Source organism: Myotis davidii, unplaced genomic scaffold (genome assembly GCF_000327345.1).
Source record: "Myotis davidii unplaced genomic scaffold, ASM32734v1 scaffold346, whole genome shotgun sequence".
Classification (NCBI taxonomy): Eukaryota; Metazoa; Chordata; class Mammalia; order Chiroptera; family Vespertilionidae; genus Myotis; species Myotis davidii.
The window spans coordinates 1,734,890-1,745,181 of record NW_006297386.1 but is presented as its reverse complement, the minus strand read 5'-3'; positions in this window follow the sequence as shown (position 1 = coordinate 1,745,181).

Here is a 10,292-nt window from a genome sequence, read left to right as displayed (position 1 = left end):
GATAGAAGTGGGTTATGAGTCAGAATGTTTGGAGTTGGAATTCACTTAAGGCGGGTGACCATGAGACATTTATTTTATTTAGTGTCTTATTACTATTTCAGGTTTCTTCCCTGCAAAAGGGGAATAATAATAGATTATTGTGGGGATTACATGTAGAGTATTTAGGACAATTTAAGCATTTACTATGTGATAGGTATTTAACAAATACAGGGTGAGGCAAAAGTAGGCTTACAGCTGTGCGTATGGGAAACAGTTTATTCTTGCATTATTTTATTATTTTCCATGAATAACTGTAAATCTACATTTGCCTCACCCTGTATATTTATTCTGCAGTTGACCTAAGGGCCTCATAATACCTTTTATTTTTTTTAAAAAATATATTTTATTGATTTTTTACAGAGAGGAAGGGAGAGAGATAGAGAGTTAGAAACATCGATGAGAGAGAAACATCTATCAGCTGCCTCCTGCACATCTCCTACTGGGGATGTGCCCGCAACCCAGGTACATGCCCTTCACCGGTATCGAACCTGGGACCTTTCAGTCCGCAGGCCGACGTTCTATCCACTGAGCCAAACCGGTTTCGGCTACCTTTTATTTTTAATAGTTTTTAATATGTAAGTGAATCTACTGATCTATTAGTAAAAAGCTTTATGTTTTCTTATAATGGTAATGGATTTGTAGTGATCTGACCACATGTTGAGTTCATTTTTCTGACTAATAGTTTGCTTGTGAAAATAATAATTATTGACCTTAGAACTATAGGACAATTTTGGGGTGGATATTTGAATGTTTAAAAGTAATTTTAAATCATGGTTACCATTGTACCCCTTTCAGTGATAAGCAAGAAATGTAATGGTACCTCTCCAGATGGTAAGTTTTAAGAAGATTAAAAAGATAATTCCATTATTTTCTAGTTTATCTGTCAGTTGTTTGTGACACAGTACATTAAAATTAAAATTGGAGAGTATTGTAATTAATGACTAAAGTTTTGGTGGGAGTATGGGACTGGATTTTATGATTAGGTGAGTGATGAATAGAAATTTCTAGAAAGCCTAAATGAAACACACAAAGGAAAGACCATATCATATTTCTAGACTTTCTGCCTAGATCAGAGAATGCACATTGGAACTGGAAAATAAGAGTTTTTTTTTTTTTAATATATTGATTTTTTTACAGAGAGGAAGGGAGAGAGAGAGAGAGTCAGAAACATCGATGAGAGAGAAACATCGATCAGCCGCCTCCTGCACATCCCCCACTGGGGATGTGCCCGCAACCCAGGTACATGCCCCTGACCGGAATCGAACCCGGGACCTTTCAGTCCGCAGGCCGACGCTCTATCCACTGAGCCAAACCGGTCTCAGCGGAAAATAAGAGTTTTAATGGCTGAAGTCGGACCTTTCACACCAACACATGCACATCTTTCTCAGCGTAGGTTTGTGGATCAGAGCCTTTTGCCTCTCTGCTGCTTCTGTCTTGGTAACTTGTAGTTACAAAGTTCTTCATGTCCTTATCACAATTTGAATAATTAGTGCCTATCCTGTTAGAATGTGTGTTCCCTGAGAATAGGAACCATGTCTGTTTTGATCATCGCAGCACCTGGCACAGTCCTTGACACTTATTTTAAGTATTCTTAAATATATTTTGGATGAATGATGAAACTCCTGAAACAGGAAATTTAATTATGTTGTGCAAGAAGAGAAGGAGGGTTTGGAGCAGAGAGACCAATTAGGAGGTTATGTTACTATTTCCGAGTAAAAAATTTTTTCTTTGATTTAATTATAACAATAGCTTGCCCCCCCTTTTTTTTCCCCCCCCCCCCCCACCACCACATATCTATTGCTGAAACAAGGAACATTGGGTAGTAAAAAAACGTGGACCTTGAGTCAGAAAGACTTGGGTTATTTTAATTTAACCATCTCAGAAGTTGTTTCCTTATAAAATAGGAGAAATGTCTTAGTGTTATGAACAAGTGAAATTGAATATGTAAAACGGAAAAGGGCTCGTATTTAATTCATAGAGTCATTTACTCTCCCATTTCTCATGCATAGAAATGTGAAAAGAATACTCTAGTGGGAATAAGTAATCAATATTGTAGTGCTGGTTTTACTAGATCCTGCCTATAGAAAATTTGGCAAATCATTTCATTTCTCTGAAATTAAGATTCTTTTTCTTTAAAGTGAGGGTTTTTGACCACAATATAATTTGAAGTTTTCCTTTAGACGAGGGGTGGGGAACATCTGCCACGGCCTTCATAATCATTTGGTCTGGCCCTGCCAAGGCATTAGGGGTGAGTTAATTGTTTGACCAAATACAGCAGGCTAATTTTTAAGTTGATAATTTTGTATGGCCCACAAATGATATAAATATCCCAATGGCCCTTGGCAGGAAAAAGGTTCCCACCCTCCAGACAAACCCAGAATATTGCAAGTGTGGCTCTGCTGTATTCAGGATCTCAAAGATACGTTAGATAGGTTCTTCTGAATTCAAATATCACCAGAATTTTTAATTTATCTTTATGGTGTTGTATTGAAATATCATTTTTGTTCGTCTTCTCTAGGCTATAACGTTTGTAAGATTAAAATCAGGTCCTGTTTATCTTTATACTTCCAACACATACCTACTTACGTTAATCTACTACACTGCCTATATTCAGTAACTCAGTAGTTGGTTGAATTCAACTGAATATGGATGTACCTAGTACATATTTTTTCTTACTGCCATTAGTGTGGCTGCATGAAACGAGGAGAACCATTCTATGCCTTATATGTTCCCCATCCCCCTTTTAACCTGATGTTATATTTATTGATTTTAGAGACAGATGGAGAGGGAAAGGGAGAGAGAGAAACATCAGTCAGTTGCTTCCTAAAGCGCCCCTACTGGACATAGGGATGTGGCCTGACTGAGAACCAAACCAGCAACCTTTTTGGTGTATGGTACGACTCTTGAATCTACTGAGCCACCTGACCAGGGTTCCAATTCTTTTTAACGGCATATGTGGAAAGATTATCTGAAAAAAAGTTGTGAAAATTTGGGTAATTTTAAAGAGCAGACTTTCCCAACAAAATAAATTTGCATATTATTTTAAGAGAAAACTACTATCTAGTTTGCTTTAAGAATCTCAGACTCTTGAGCTTATGGAGAGGATTTTGAGAACTGCAGTTCAGCCCGGCCAGCGTGGCCCAGTGGTTGAGCATCGATCTATGAACCAGGAGGTCACAGTTCGATTTCCAGTCAGGGCATATGCCTGTGTTGTGGGCTCAATCCCCAGGGTGGGGCGTGCAGGAGGCAACTGGTCAATGACGTTCTTTCATCACTGATGTTTCTATCTGTCTCTCCCTCTCCCTATCTCTCCCTTTTCTTTCCTCTCTGAAATCAATTAAAATATTAAAAAAATAAAAGAAGTGCAGTTCATTGTATCCTCACCAACAATGAGGTGAGGAAGAGCACAGAGATTATGACTTGCTCAAGCCACAAGCTTCTTGAGAAAGCCCAGTCCTGGCTTTAGATGTGTTGTCTTAGCTACTGTACTGTCTATATGACTGTTTTAACAACCTTGACTGGAAATTTCATTAAAATCATATAAATAAATGGCTATTTAAATTTTCAACCTTTCTGTTTTGCAAAGAATTCATATACATTTCTGAACCTTCATTTGTAATATTTATATATACACATAGATTATTTAGCCCAGGTTCGTTTTAAGACTTTGAAATATAGAAGTTAATTTTTGGGTTGTAGTTACTCAGTTTTACGGGGAATAGAAGCTCTTTATTGACATTTTATTTCTGTTAACACTTTTTGAAGTTCCTGACTTGCTTTTTGGTTTTCATTTATATTTTGAGTTTCTAGAAAGATGAAGTGTTTACCAATTTGAGAAAACACGTTTTAGAAGGGTATTAGTATTTCTCAGTAAATACATTTCCTAATTCATTTCTAAATTACAAAATTTTGCCATTACTTTTTATAAATATTTGTTAAAGTACTAAGAGTGAATGAATCGGCGGTAGACTTTTTAGTGCTTTCAATTCATGTTGGCAGTCACTCGAACATATCTTTTGAGGTATTGAGCACTAGTATAGTCATTTTTGTCAGAAATATTTTTGTGATCTAGCACTAACTTCAAACACTAAATATGTGATTGCTTCTGTATAAAATGGGTGGTGGTCCTCATAGCATATTTTTTTAAACATACCTTCTTGGCGTATATAGCCATTTTTCTGTAAACTTAAAGAAGGTAAAAGATAACTCCTTATATTGTAATTGTGTTGAAGTAAAATGTTTCTAGTATTTTTGAAGATAGTTGCTTGCTGATCTCTTAAGCTGGATGATGAAAGATGTGGGTGGAGTATCTTAAAGGGCAATAGACTAGAGATGAGAAACAAATTTAAAATGTGCACAGTGCATAGTGATGGGAGAAGAATGCCACCTACTTGCTTTTCATAAGCTATATTTCATCATTGTTACATAAAGTCCCTTTTGGCCAATTTAGTGAATGCTGCTGGGTCTTGGGGAAAAATATTTTTTCTTTAGTCACAGAAATAATTGTGGGGACAGAGAATAGTCTTTTTCTTGATTAGAAAAATCCATTTTATCTTTTTAAATTATAGTGATAATAGATTGTAATTATAGTAATAATAGTAATAATACCTTGGTTTTAGCTAATAATTTGTAGTGTGCCTCCAATTAATTTTGATGATTATCTCTTGTGACATCACATATTTTACTTGCCTTAAAAATCATACTTCAAAAAAAAAGGTCATACTTAAATTTGTTACTAAAAACTATTTGAATATCTTTAGGTTTAGGAGTTTACTACAAATGAGATATTTATATGTGATTCTTAGTACAGTTCAGATCATAAGAAAGCAGAATTCCTTCCATCTTAGGTGAGTAGGAAGGGCCTTGGGGAAAATTGACTTGTGTATATGTAACACATGTAATAAAATAGGCACTTCTCTTTACTTTTAAAAGAAATTGTTTTCCAGTTTAAAGACCTAAAAGCCTACAGCACCATAGTAATTTGGAAGGGAAAATGAGTTGGCCTTATAGAAATCTAACATGGTCTAAATTCCTGAATCCCATTTAAGACCAATTTCATGTTACTTTTGTTCTTGATAAATAAAAACTAAAATGACTGCCCCTTTGTCTCTGGGATGAATTTTTGGAGTTGGATTTTATGTTGAGATTGTTAGGCTCAGATCTGTTTTAGTTCTAAATGTGGGACAAGTTCTACCTCTGGGAGTGTTGCTTTATTTATTTAACTTTTTAATTGAATTTATTGGGGTGACATTGGTTAATAAAATTGTGTAGGTTTTAGGTGTATAGTTCTATAATACATCATCTGTATATTGTATGTTCAAATAGTGTTGCTTTCTATGACTGACCTTGAATTAATTTTTTTAAAAATACATCTTTATTGACTTCAGAGAGGAAGGGAGAGGGAACGAGTGAAACATCAATGATGATAGAATCATTGATTGGCTGCCTCCTATGCATGTGCCCTTGACCAGAATCAAACCTGGGACCCTTCAGTCCGCAGGCCGATGCTCTATCCACTGAGCCAAACCAGTTAGGGCTTGAATTAATTTTTATGAAGCTAATTGACTTGTAGGAATCATCCTTCTATATAATAAAAGGCTAATATGCAAATTGTCCCTTCGGGAGTTTGACCGACTAGGAGTTCGACTGCTCACTATAATATAAGCTGACCACCCAGGGGGCGACGTGGAATGAAGGAAGGCCCCAGCTGGCAGCCACCAGCCAGGGGAAAGAAGGCCCCGATCGGCCCTGATTGCCGGCCAGGCCTAGGGACCCTACTTGTGCATGAATTTCATGCACCAGGTCTCTAGTTTATATATGTAAAAGGCTAAGTGATTGGCTGGTAGGTATGACGCACACTGACCACTAGGGGGCAGATGCTTAAGGCAGGAGCTGCCAAGCTGTGGTGACTTGGCAATGGTGGTTCTCGGGTGATGCACCCTGGAACCAGAGAGGAGGGAGCCCGATTCCCTGCAAGACCTTGCGATTCCACCTTTGGCCGTGGATTATGTTGTTGCTGGGGCACTGTCGGCCTCAAATCTGGTTTACTGCACACTTGCATTTGCGTTCCACACCCTGTATGACAGCAACTTTGCAGAGTGCCCTCTCACGCTCTGGGACCCCTCAGGGGATGTTGGAGAGCTGGTTTCGGCCCAATCCCTCCAGGCCAGACTGAGGGACCCCACCTGCAGGAGGGACCCCACTCACTCTGCAGATGCCCTTCGAGCTGCGATGCTACCCAAGGTGCAGGCAGCTGACTCTGGGCAAGTCACATATTTTTGTGTCTCAATCTCTAATCTGTAAGATGAAGATACTAATAGTGCTTACCTTGTATGGTTATTGTAAGCATTAAATGAGTTAATACATGTTTCAGTACATGACAGTCAACTCAAGCATTGAATGGTTTAAAACAGATATTTTGCTTATGACTCTTCGATCTGAGCAGGGTTTGGCCTGGTTAGGTCATTCCACTTGGTGTCAGCTTGGAGAAGCATAAAGGCTGGAGACTGCAGTTTACAGAAAACTCATTCAAGTACCTGTCATATATGTGGTGCCTGGGCTGAGAAGACTCAGATAGCTCCCCTGTCTCTCTCTCTCTCTTTTGAAATTTATCTTTGTAGTTGAAAGTATTATAACTATATTTCTCCCCATTTTTCCCCCATTGACTCCCTCCTCCTCACACCTGCCCCCTCCTCAGGCCTTCACTGTACTATTGTCTATATCAGCGGTCGCCAACCGGTGGTCCATGGTTGGTGACCGCTGGTTTATATCTATGGGTTATGCACATATGCATATAAATGCATATAAATTACTTCCTTCACAGGATCTCTTCTGCATGGTGTCTTCAGAGCAGTCAGATTTCTTTAAAGGTTAGTTCAGGGCTCCCAAGTTGTGTGTTCTGAGAGAGAGCCAGGCTGAAGCTGTACTGCCTTTATGACTTAGCTATAAGATGTCTGGTAGTATCATAACTTCTGCAGTAGTCTTTGACCTGCTTTGATTCAAGGGGAGATAATATAGATTCCCCCAAAATATAGACCCCCCCACCTCTTTTTTTTAATGTATTTTTATTTATTTCAGAGAGGGAGAGAGAGAGAGAAAGAAACATTAATGATGAGAGAGAATCATTGATTGGCTGCCTCCTGCACGCCCCACACTGGGGATCGAGCCTGCACCCAGGCAGGTACCCTTGACCGGAATCGAACTGTGACCTCCTGGTTCATAGGTCAACGCTCAATCACTGAACCATGCCAGCCGCCCCCGCCCCCCACACCTCTTGATGCCATGTTGTAAGAACATGTGGGAGGATGAATATTGGTGTAGCCATATTTCAGTCTGACGACACAGCACATAGAACAAAAGCAGGATATACAGGAAATTGTAAGCTGTTATGGTAAAGAATGGGAAGTCAGATTTAAATAGTGTCTTATTATTTGTGATATACATTTTGATGTAGTGAATTACATAATCCCTCTTTTTCCTTAAGAGGAAGTCAAAATGTAACAGGCAGGCAGTTTATAGTTTTCTTGAAGTGCCTGTTTTTTTTAATGATTCAGTTTAGCTTTTAATCCCTTTGTCAATGCCTAGATTAAGGAGCATGGCACAAAATAATTGTTCATTCCAACAAATGGGGGTGAGGAATGGTATGGATAACTAAAAGTGTTTTCACTCTTAACCCCTTCCCCGGCAGAAACATGTATACACGTTTTCACAAAATGTTCTTTTTTCAGTCGTCGACGAGTATACTCGTCTAAAACTTTACCTTCAAAAACCAGCTACATACGTACCATTCTAAATAATTTCATCTAGAAACTTTCTGAGGAAATACTATTCTTAACCACAAAAATGGGAAGAAAAAATAATTACAAACTGTTTTCATAACCAGCATCAAAAATACTATATAGAACCAAAATAAAAAAATTAGTCTGAAAAAGAAACGTTTTTAACAAAAAAATTGTTGGGGAAGGGGTTAAAGCTGTATAATATCTGATATACAACTTCAGACTTTTCAAAAACATAAAATCCTCTTAAATGCTTTGCACTGTTTTGAATTTTAACGTTTAATAATTTTGATTATAAGTGTGGGAGAGACAGAGTAATCTCCTGAGTAGTGAGTGGCAAAATTTTTTTTGATAGATGAAACATTGCCTGCTAGCTTACTCTGCTATATGATTAGATTAGCACTCCTGTGTGTAGTTTTGTTTACCTACAATTTGATAAATAATTTGAAAACTATACATAGTATATTTCTATCCAAAGTATGTTATAATACTTGCTCTGACTCTGTTAAATATTCCTTAGTCTAGTGGAATTATTGTCCCTTTTTTTCATACCACTTTTCTTCATTCTGTGTGGAAGACCATGTTCCAGTCTTAAAACATTAGACTTATAGAATATTTGTTTTAGAATAATTAAGATACAAATTAGGACTGAAGACTTCCTAATGATTATGTTTTTTATTGATAGAACAAAAATAAAACAGCCTGGTTCATTAGAGATTAGGGAGGTTCTTTGGTGGAACCTCGTTCTTTCACTTCCAGACCCTGAAGAAAAGTGGTTAGACGCCTTGCTCGTTCTGTTCTCCTACTACGTTCCTTGTTTATGGTACATTTTATCCTTCTGTCGCCCTATATATAGGATAGCTCTGTGGTTTCCAACTTTTTGGTGTGAAAGTACTATCCATTTCATAATTAGTAACTTGACAATTTCGAGGTCTATGGTTGAGAAAGTAAACTAAAAACAATTTACAGACTTTGAGTAGTGGATGAAACTTTTTTCCAAATGAATATTTATATGGAACCCAATACATAAAGACATATTAATACAGTATTTTATTAGTATTTATTTATTTAAAAGTTTTTACTGATTTGAGGGAGAGAGGAAGGAAGGGTGGGAGGAGAAAGAGCGAAACAAGATGTGAGAGACATCAATTGACTGCCTCCTGCACTCCCTACTGGGCATTGAGCCGAACTGGGGTGGGGGATGTGCCCTCTAGGGGAATCTAGCCATGACCTTTTGGTGCATGGGAGGATGCTCAACCAACGGAGCCACACTGGCCAGGGCAGTATTTATTTTTATAAGCTGAAAACATTTTTTATAAAATCAACCAAGAACAGTAAAGCTTTTAGAAGAATTTAAATTTGAAGTAGGGTTTGTTTTATCATTCTGTTTTCTTAATTCTGTTTTGGCTGCTTAGTCATGAAAATGTGACTTGCAGATACGTACAGCTTGTCTTTCAGACTCCATATATACTTTAGTTGTACTGATGGAGAGCTATAAAAGAGTATTTCTAGTATAGACATTTTGTTTGAAAGACACCATTACTTAATTATCTTTACTTCATATCACAAATGCAAAAGTGACCAGCCCCTCAAACTTAAACAACAAAACTTAATATTGTTTCATGTTAGCTCTTTAATTTGGAACCAGCCACCTGGCTCCTCCCCTAGGAGAGGAGAGCATGAGTCTTCTTGGAAGGTGTTTAATTGGGAAAAGCATAAAATATGTGACTGCAGACTAATTTTAAATGAATGGACATGTGGAAGCCTAAATTAGGGTTGGGAAACGCGAGTGCAGAGCTGCAACTTTACTAATCAATGTCTTCATAGGAATTGGACATTATATTTTAATTTTTGTTTGTGGCAACAATAAGTTATATTTGATTTCACATTATGCACCCATATCCTCTTCAGGTCCCTGTTTTCAACTCTTATTTAAAGTTAGACATTTTAGTAGCTTAGAAATCATTTCAGAGCAGGGGGGAAAAAGAGAAGGACCCAAAGTTGGCCAGAAAAATCCACAACACAAATGAATTTCCTCACAGATAGCTGAAAAGAAGACTGCAAATAAAGCTGTCCCTATCCATGTGACCTCAGGATGAATTAGAAATTCAACAATTAACCTCAGAATAAAATAAAAATATTCCAGGTCACAAACATACTCTTTCCATTCCAGAGACATTCAAGCTTTCCTCCCTATATACCAGGGGTAGGGAACCTTTTTTTTTTGCCAAGGGTCATTTGGATGTTTATAACATCATTTGAGGACCATACAAAATTATCAACTTAAGAATTTAGCCTGCTGTATTTTTGGCAGGGCTAGATCAATTGATTATAAGACCCTTGGGCCGGACATTCCCTACTCCTGATACATACTCTAGATCAGTGTTTCTCAAACATTTGCTCTTAAGGACTCTTTTGCTTTCTTAAATATTGAGAAATATGAATTATATATCAGTAAAAAATGTTTAAAAAGTT